This window comes from Apium graveolens, chromosome 5, assembly GCF_009905375.1.
Source record: "Apium graveolens cultivar Ventura chromosome 5, ASM990537v1, whole genome shotgun sequence".
NCBI lineage: Eukaryota > Viridiplantae > Streptophyta > Magnoliopsida > Apiales > Apiaceae > Apium > Apium graveolens.
In genome coordinates, this window is record NC_133651.1 from 59309206 (window position 1) to 59319688 (window position 10483).

A 10483-nucleotide genomic window follows, 5' to 3' on the forward strand; every position below is an offset into this window, starting at 1 on the left:
TTCCGTCTGGCAATGCCAACACCGGGGCCATTACCAACCTTTTCTTTAATTTTTGAAAACTGTTCTCGCATTTTTCAGTCCATTCAAACTTCTCTGTCTTACGAGTAAGTCGTGTCAAAGGGGTTGCGATCTTCGCAAAGTCCTGTACAAATCTACGATAGTAGCCGGCCAATCCTATGAAACTCCTTACCTATGTGGGTGTGGTTCGCCTTTCCCAATTCGAGACCGCCTCTATCTTGGAGGGGTCGACCAACACTCCTTTTTTATTGATCATATGTCCTAAAAACTGTACTTCATTCCGCTAAAATTCACACTTCGAGAATTTGGCAAATAACTGTTCCTCTCTGAGTATTCCTAAAGCTATCCTCAAATGCTCTGCATGTTCTGCCTCGTTCCTTGAGTAGATTAAAATATCATCGATAAAAACTATCACACACTTGTCTAAGTACTTCTTGAATACTCTGTTAATTAAATCCATGAAAGCCGCTGGGGCGTTGGTTAATCCAAAGGACATTACCAAGAACTCATAGTGCCCATACCTGGTACGGAATGCGGTCTTGGGAATATCTTTGGGTTTAATCTTTAGTTGGTGATATCCATTTCTCAGGTCAATGTTGGAAAAGTAAACAACATCCTTTAGTTGATCAAACAGATCGTCTATTCTCGGTAACGGGTACCTGTTCTTTATGGTTAGCTTGTTCAACTCTCGGTAGTCGATGCACAGCCTCATGCTCCCATCTTTCTTCTTAACAAATAACACTGGTGCTCCCCACGGAGACACACTGGGTCTTATCATACCCTTATCCAAAAGTTCCTGTAATTGGGTAGCTAATTCCTTCATTTCTAATGGGGCTAATCGGTAAGGTGCCTTTGAAACTGGCGTCGTCCCTGGGGCCAACTCAATAGAAAATTCAATCACTCTATCGGGTTGTAATCCCGGAAGGTCTTGTGGAAATACATCTTCAAATTCGTTGTCTACCGGAATATCTTGCAAGTTGGGCACCTCCTTCTGCGTGTCCACCACATAGGCTAGGTAAGCCTCATTTCCTTTTTGTAGCATCTTATTGGCCTGGGCCATGGTCAAAAATTTCCGCGTCTGTCTCTTTCCTCTAAATATGACTTCTTTCTTCCGTGGGATATTCAACTTAACTTTCTTCCCCTTACAGTCTATCTGAGCATCATTGCTAGTTAGCCAGTCCATTCCCAAAATTACATCAAACTCCCCTAATTTATAAGGAATCAGATCAACACTAAAAGATTGTTCCCCTATGCCTAACTCACAGGTGGGGTGAATCTGGTTAATAGGAATAATTTCATGGTTGGCTATTTCCACTTGTAAGGGTTCTATCAAGGGTCCGGCCTTAAGTCTTAATTTATACGCAAAGTCCTTTGATATAAAAGATTTAGTTGCTCCAGAATCAAATAAAACATTTGCACTGACTGAATTTAGAGAAAGGGTACCTACTATCACATCTGAGTCTTTCATAGCATCTTGGATTGTCATGTTGAAAGTCCTCGCAGTAGGTGGCTTATTAGAAGCAGCTCTGCTTGCTCTTGAAGCTGCTGGTTTGTTCATTGGGCATTCCCTCTTCCAATGACCCGGGCGTCCACACTGATGACAAGTGGTGGTTGGAATGACGGCAGGAGCCGACGAAGGGCACTTGTGGGAATAGTGGCCCACTTGACCACACTTAAAACAGGTTACTGGCTTTCCTTTACACTCCCCAGAATGAAAGGAATATGTCCTAAGTCCAATCATGTATTAGGATTTAGGAATAACTTTTATGTAATTTGTTTTGATTTCATTGATATTAATAAAGACTTGTTTTGTTTTTATTAAGGGCTTTATCTATTTAAGTGTTTAAATAAGATATACCATAGTTTAGAGTAAAGCTTTTTATGGATTATGATGAGATCATAATAGTGAGACCTAAAAAGATGATAACTCTAAACTTAAATAGTTCCTGGTCATAGGATTACTAATTGGTAATTAATAATCCGCAAAGATCGGTACATACTATGCTTGCTTCATTATGAAGGATGTCTGTTCTCATAGACATTTGTGTGGTGACACTATAGCTAGTATGTAGGTGCTTATTATAGAATAAGTTCACTGAACATGACTCGTCTAGCTGAACAACTGATGGAGTTCACTCACGTGTCAGCAGTTGTTCGCTTAGTGATAGTTGTACAAGTATCCTTAGACTTGAGGTCATCATAGTCATCTTGTGTACACTGAACTATGCTTTGGTTTAGTTCTTAGTCTCCAGGGACAATTATTAGGGCTCTTCTGGGTATAGGAATTTGTACACGAAGATAGTGTATGATTAATAAAGGATCTACCCCTTCCAGTGAAGGAAGCGAATGTTCAAGGCTGATCCACTTATGCTAGTTCAGGAATCTCTGGCCAGAGTAAATGAAATTAGAAAGGAGTTTCTAATTTGCATAGAACTACGCATAGTAAATGGTAAGCAAGTGATTGAATTAGATAGGCTTGACACGAGATCCATGCCTTGTATTTAATCGGGACATTATAGGGTAGAAGGAGTTTATTGTACGGTAACTATTCACTGCCAGGTTCTTGGTATTCTAAGTAGTGAATTCATATTATCCGGATAGTCGCGATATGTTGAGAAGCATCACTCACGATGTAGAATAAATGTGATTAATTAATTAATCATATTTAATAAATTAGAGAATTTATATAAATAATGATAAAATAGTTTTATTATTATTTATTTCTACTACCGGCTTAATATTGAACCTACAGGGTCACACCATAAAAAGAGAATGATTTATTGGTGGAGGAATTAATTAATAATGGCTAATAATTATTTATTTGTGAAATAAATAATTATTTGGCAAATTTAATAATTGATTAAATGAGATTTAATTGATTATAAATTAATTAAGAAAAGTTCTTAATATGATTAATAAAGGATTTAATTTTTGGAAATTAAATCAAGAGAGAGAATTATTTCTAAAGTGTTTAGAAAAAGGATTAATAATTAAAAGGTGTTTTAATTATTAATAAGAATAATAAATGGGATAATAATATTATTTATGGGAAAATTTCAGCTGAAAATTTTGCCTATAAATACACTATTATAGACCCTATTTTTATTCTAACCCCAGAAACCCAAAAGTTTCAGAAAACCAAATTCTCTCCACCTTCTTCTTCCTCCTTAAAGTCGTTTTCTTGGTGGATACCGGTGGAGTGCTTTACACTTGAGGAGCTACTGCTAAGGATCTCTGATCGTTGTCTCCGAATTATTTTAAAAGGTTAGATTCGATCCCTTGAATTTTTATTCACGATTTATATGCTTTTATTTGGATTTTGTATGTGTAAAAGTGTTTTGCCATGCCCCCGCTGTGTTAAAAATCCAACAATGGTATTAGAGCATAGGTTGTATGCGTATAGATCTGTGGTAAAAATTTCAGAATTTTATGTGCTTGTATGAATTAATTATGATTTTTACAAGTTATATCATGGTTTAATTTTGTCTGATGAGAAATCGTTTCTCAGAATAATTTTGAATGTTGATCTGGGTTCTACAAGTGTTGTAGATCGTCTGGGTATTTTTTTCATAATTTTAGGATGTATAGATTTTTTATTATGAATTTTTGAAGTTCTAGCAATTAAATTCGTAATTAAATAATCATATATGTATATATATAAATTGTAAGTATATATATTAGTGCATATATCTGTTGTACGTCTGTTGTTTACTGTATGGCAAGGACAGCTGTTCTGAGGTGAGTTGTCAGGCACGACAACCGAGAAAGATAAAGCTGTCAGGCGGCGGAATAAATAAAAAAAAATAGGGGTGTAACGCATTCCGGGAATGCGTTACACACCTGTGGCGCATTCACGGAATGCGTTACACCCTTTAATGGCTTAAAAGGGGTGTAACGCATCACCGGAATGCGTTACAGGGCTTGTAACGCGTTCCGGTAATGCGTTACAGCCCTTCTATTAATTTTAAAATTGATTTTCTGGGAGTTTCGTAACTCCGTTTTGGGCGTGCAATATACCGTTGGATTCGTTTTTTCGAGACAGATCTAATGGAGTGATAAATTTTAGTTTATATAAAAGTTTTGAACTGTTTATATTCCATGAAGTGTTTTAAAGCTGTTTTTGATCATTTGAATTGATTTTAAATGCTTCATGTGATACATAGAGATGTATAATGCTTAGACTAATGTGCTAGATGATGTAACATGCCTACCTTGATGTTTATTCATGTTGATATATGTGATATATGCTTAGTTTATCATGCGATGATAGATTTAGGTGAACTTAAATAAACATAAGGCGTTTGTTAGACAACCTAGTATAGTGAAATTATTTCATAACCTTAATAATAATATTATGAATACAATCATGAGATTCTTGTGTTTATGAAACATGTAATTGAATATGAATTTTCGATATGAGAGAAAGGATGATTCTGTTAACAACAGATTTCTATCTGTAAGAAAGGGTTATTAAGTGACGCCTCTTGACAATGCTCCACCCGATCTGGGAATCATCTGATTATTGATTATTGATTTGAAATATTTAATTTAAAAGGAAGAATTTCTTTATAATATGATTATGATTGTAACGTAATATAATCCCTCTAAAATTAAATAATATCAAGTAGTAATTGGCCAATGATACAACGGGCTTGTGTCGGTCATAGCCTTCCAACATGGTAGAAAGTAGTTCTTATTTTTAAATCATTGTCGTTTCGTGCCACAGCCGAGGGCTTTGATTTCGAAATAAGAAATACTTGTCTATTACATAGAGATGTGTACATTGAATAAGAATCTAAAGGTCGTTACGTGCCACAGCCGTGGGCCTTTGGGGACTGATTCAATTGTACGAAATGTTGGGTTAGACTTGACTTAGAATATTGAGTTTGTCGTGCCACAACCGTGACTCAATTATTCAAGAGGCTAAAGTTTGATTAGGGAATAACATAAGATGTAATTGACAAGAGTTGTCTGCCTATTGAACATTATATGGCGTTTCGTGCCACAACCGGGGTTGTGTAATGGAATGTAGGATCCCTATTCCCACTAGCATTATGAATGCTTAATTTTTCATGTAGGGGGTTGAATAAATTAGGAAAACTAGTGGGAGACACTTATGAATAAAGACCCGATTCATATAGTGTTTTGAAATGAAATCGAATATTTGCTAAGTGTTGTTATGTGTTTATCATTTACAGATTTACTTTGTACGTTATGTCTTCTGCACTATCACTCAGGAGCATACTAGATGCTCACAAATTGACTGGTCCTAATTATGCTGACTGGCTTCGAAACTTGAGAATTGTTCTCAGGATTGAGAAGCTGGAATACGTGATTGACTCACCTAAGCCTACTGAACCTGCTAGTGATGCACATAATGATGAACATGTTGTGTATCATAAGTGGATAGATGATGCAAATATTGCTCAATGCATCATGCTAGCTTCCATGAACATTGAGCTACAGAAGCAACATGAGCATATGGATGCTCACACTATCCTCATGCATCTACAAGAGTTGTATGATGTGGCGGGGAGGACAGCTCGATATGAGATATCGAAGGAGCTGTTCGGGTGTAGGATGTCTGAGGGATCATCTGTGAATGACCATGTACTTAAGATGATCAATTTGATTGAACGTCTTGGACAACTTGGTTTTGCCATGGATGGGGAGCTGAGCCAAGACTTGGTCTTGCAATCGCTTCCGAGTTCGTTCTCGCAGTTTGTTGTGAACTTTCACATGAATAAGTTGGATGTCAGCCTGCCTGAACTCCACAACATGTTGAAGACTGCGGAATCAAATTTTCCCCCTAAGAAGAGTTCTGTTCTTCTAATTGGTCAAGGTTCCAATCCTAAGAAAAGGAAGATGAACTCTTCCAAGAAGAAGAAAGTAGGTGAGAAAACGCCGGTTCCAGCAAAAGCTGAAGACCCCGAGAGCAAAGTTGTTTGCTTTCACTGTAACAAGGTGGGGCACTGGAAGAGGAACTGCAAGGTTTACCTTGCAGAATTGAAGAAGAAGGGTAGTGAGACTACCGCTTCTGATTCAGGTATGTTCATGATAGAAGTGAATATGTCATTTCTACTTGGGTATTAGATAACGCCTTTGGTTCTCAAATCTGCAATTTGTTGCAGGGACCAAGGAGAAGTAGGACTCTTGAGGAAGAGGAGGTGATTCTACTGATGGAAATGGAGCAAGAGTTGCTGCTGAAGATGTAGAATCATTTCATTTACATAAGCCTACGGGCAAGACTATTGTTTTAAATAATTGTTATTTTGTTCCCTCGATTGTGAGGAATATTATTCCCATGTTAGACTTGGATGGATTTTCATTTATTATTGAGAATAATGAATGTTCTATTCTTAGAGATAATATTCTTTATGGACGTGGTGCTTTAAATAATGGTCTGTATGTATGTGACATAATTTATTTCAGATTGAACAAACTAATAAAAGAAAAGGGATGATGAAAATCTCACTTTATAGTGGCATTGCAGTCTCCATTTAGTAGACATGGAGAGAGGGCTGCAGATTTGCTAGGAATGGTACACACAGATGTATGTGGACCAATATCTACGCAAGCCATGGGTGGATTTTCATACTTCATTACTTTCATAGATGATAGATCTGGATTCGGATATGTGTTTGATGAAACACAAGTCTGAGGCATTTGAAAAGTTCAAAGAATATAAGTATGAAGTGGAGAAACAACCAAACATAGTATTATAACTCCTCGATTAGATCGAGGTGGTGAATACTTGAACGGAGAGTTTTTGGATTATCTCAAAGTAAATGGTATAGTCTCCCAGTGGACTCCTCCAAATTGGAATCTGAAAGGAGAAATCGAACTTTGTTAGACATAGTCCGGTCCATGATGAGCTATGCAAATCTTCCAGTATTCCTATAGGGTTATGCATTGGAAACCTCAGCATATTTACTGAATATGGTGCCTTCCAAATCTGTTCCTCAAACTCCGTATGAGATATGGAAAGAAAGGAAACTGAGTCTTAAACACGTTAAGATTTGGGGATGTCCAGCTTATGTCAAGTAAGTTGACCCAAATAAGATGGAATATCGATCCGTAAAATGTAGTTTTGTGGGATATCCTAAAGAGACTTTAGGGTATTACTTTTGCACCGATCATCGGGTGTTTGTCTCCAGACATGCTACCTTCTTAGAAAAGGAGTTTATCCTTGAAGGAAACAGTGGGAGCAAAATTGAACTTGATGAAGTTCAAGAAGCACAAACTACTACGGTTCAAGTGGAAACACCTGTTCTGACTGAACAACCTTTTGTGGAACAACCCATTAATAGATCAGGGAGAGTGTCTCGCCAACCTGAGAGGTAATATGGCCTTGTTATTGAGAATGACAATGAGTTGTCGATCATTGATGATGATGATCCTGTGACCTATAATGAGGCTATGAGTAGTGTTGACTCAGAGAAATGGCATAGTGCCATGAAATCCAGAATGGAATCTAAGTATACGGTATACAAAAGATAGATTATAGCAGATGGCCAGGTGGAGACCTTTAAGGCCAGGCTTGTGGCAAAAGAATTCAAACAAAGGCAATGGATTGACTTTGATGAAGCCTTTTACCTGTAGCCCTGTTAAAATCAGTTTGGATTTTGCTTGCGATTGCTGCTTACTACGACTATGAGATCTGGCAATTAGCCAGGTGGTTTTATTTCCAAGAGAAATGAAAACCTAGTGTGTAAGCTGTTGCGAACCATATGTGGTTTAAAGCAAGCTTCTCGAAAGATGGAACATTCATTTTGATGAGACAATCAAAGAGTTTGATTTTATCAAAAACGTAGATGAACCATGCGTCTACAAAAGGGTTAGTGGGAGCACGGTAACATTTCTTGTATTGTATTGAATTAGAGTTGACACACATAACAACATAGCAGACCCACTCATAAAGCTACTTTTTGAAAGTCACTTTGATCGTCATAAAGATGAGATGGGTATTAGATACCAGAGTGATTGGCTTTAGTACAAGTGGGAGATTGAAAGGAATATGTCCTAAGTCTAATCATGTATTAGGATTTAGGAATAACTTTTATGTAATCTGTTTTGATTTCATTGATATTAATAAAGACTTGTTTTGTTTTTATTACGGGCTTTATCTATTTAAGTATTTAAATAAGATATACCATAGTTTAGAGTAAAGCTTTTTATGGATTATGATGAGATCATAATAGTGAGACCTAAAAAGATGATAACTCTAAACTTAAATAGTTCCTGGTCATAGGATTACTAATTGGTAATTAATAATCCACAAAGATCGGTACATACTATGCTTGCTTCATTATGAAGGATGTCTGTTCTCATAGACATTTGTGTGGTGACACTATAGCTAGTATGTAGGTGCTTATTATAGAATAAGTTCACTGAACATGACTCGCCTAGCTGAACAACTGATAGAGTTCACTCACGTGTCAGCAGTTGTTCGCTTAGTGATAGTTGTACAAGTATCCTTAGACTTGAGGTCATCATAGTCATCTTGTGTACACTGAACTATGCTTTGGTTTAGTTCTTAGTCTCTAGGGACAATTATTAGGGCTCTTCTGGGTATAGGAATTTGTACACGAAGATAGTGTATGATCAATAAAGGATCTACCCCTTCCAGTGAAGGAAGCGAATGTTCAAGGCTGATCCACTTATGCTAGTTCAGGAATCTCTGGCCAGAGTAAATGAAATTAGAAAGGAGTTTCTAATTTGCATAGAACTACGCATAGTAAATGGTAAGCAAGTGATTGAATTAGATAGGCTTGACACGAGATACATGCCTTGTATTTAATCGGGACATTGTAGGGTAGAAGGAGTTTATTGTACGGTAACTATTCACTGACAGGTTCTTAGTATTCTAAGCAGTGAATTCATATTATCCGGATAGTCGCGATATGTTGAGAAGCATCACTCACGATGTAGAATAAATGTGATTAATTAATTAATCATATTTAATAAATTAGAGAATTTATATAAATAATGATAAAATAGTTTTATTATTATGTATTTCTACTACCGGCTTAATATTGAACCTACAGGGTCACACCATAAAAAGAGAATGATTTATTGGTGGAGGAATTAATTAATAATGGCTAATAATTATTTATTTGTGAAATAAATAATTATTTGGCAAATTTAATAATTGATTAAATGAGATTTAATTGATTATAAATTAATTAAGAAAAGTTCTTAATATTATTAATAAAGGATTTAATTTTTGGAAATTAAATCAAGAGAGAGAATTATTTCTAAAGTGTTTAGAAAAAGGATTAATAATTAAAAGGTGTTTTAATTATTAATAAGAATAACAAATGGGATAATAATAATATTATTTATGGGAAAATTTCAGCTGAAAATTTTGCCTATAAATACACTATTATAGACCCTATTTTTATTCTAACCCCAGAAACCCAAAAGTTTCAGAAAACCAAATTCTCTCCACCTCCTTCTTCCTCCTTAAAGTCGTTTTCTTGGTGGATACCGGTGGAATGCTTCACACTTGAGGAGCAACTGCTAAGGATCTCTGATCATTGTCTCCGAATTATTTTAAAAGGTTAGATTCGATCCCTCAAATTTTTATTCACGATTTATATGCTTTTATTTGGATTTTGTATGTGTAAAAGTGTTTTGCCATGCCCCCGCTGCGTTAAAAATCCAACACAGAATGCATCCTTCCACAAGTTTTACAGGCTGGCAATGGGGGTCGAGACTGGTTGGAATAAGACATTCTTGACTTCTGGTCGCTCTAGCTCACATTCACACTCACGGGCCGCTTAAACCCAGTACTCCTTCCCGGTAGGGACACTGTTCCTCGATTAAATCTAGTTGGGAGGCTCCCTCCTGCGAGACCTCCGCCCATTCTCATACTTTTCCTCTTTATTCCTTTCTTCTCTCTTTCCTTCTGCATCTGTTCACTTCCGGCTTCTACAATTGTTGCCTTTTGCACCAGAATGGCATAATCGGTAAGCTCAAGGATTGCCACCCTATTCTGAATCCACGGTTTCAGTCCCTGCTGAAACCTCCTAGATTTCTTTTCCTCGGTGCTCACAAACTCTGGAACAAACCTTGATAACTCAGTAAATTTTGCTTCGTACTCTGCAACAGACAAGTTATTCTGCTTTAGCTCCAAGAACTTGAGCTCCATCTGGTTTTCCATAAACCTTGGGAAATATTTTCCCAAAAACAACTGACTGAATCTCTCCCAGGTTATGATAGCATCTGTCTCTATGTTTTTCTTGGCCTCTCACCAGTAGTTGGCCTCTCCTTTCAGAAGGTAGGTAGCAAATACAGTCTTCTGTGCCTCATCGGTACTCAGAATCTCAAAGGATTTCTCCATTTCCTTTAGCCATGCCCTTGCCTCAACTAGGTCGGCTGATCCGTGGAACTCAGGGGGCTTAAGGGACTTGAAAGCCTTGAAAGAGTTTGCCACAGCATTGTTATTTCCTTGAGGGGGTGG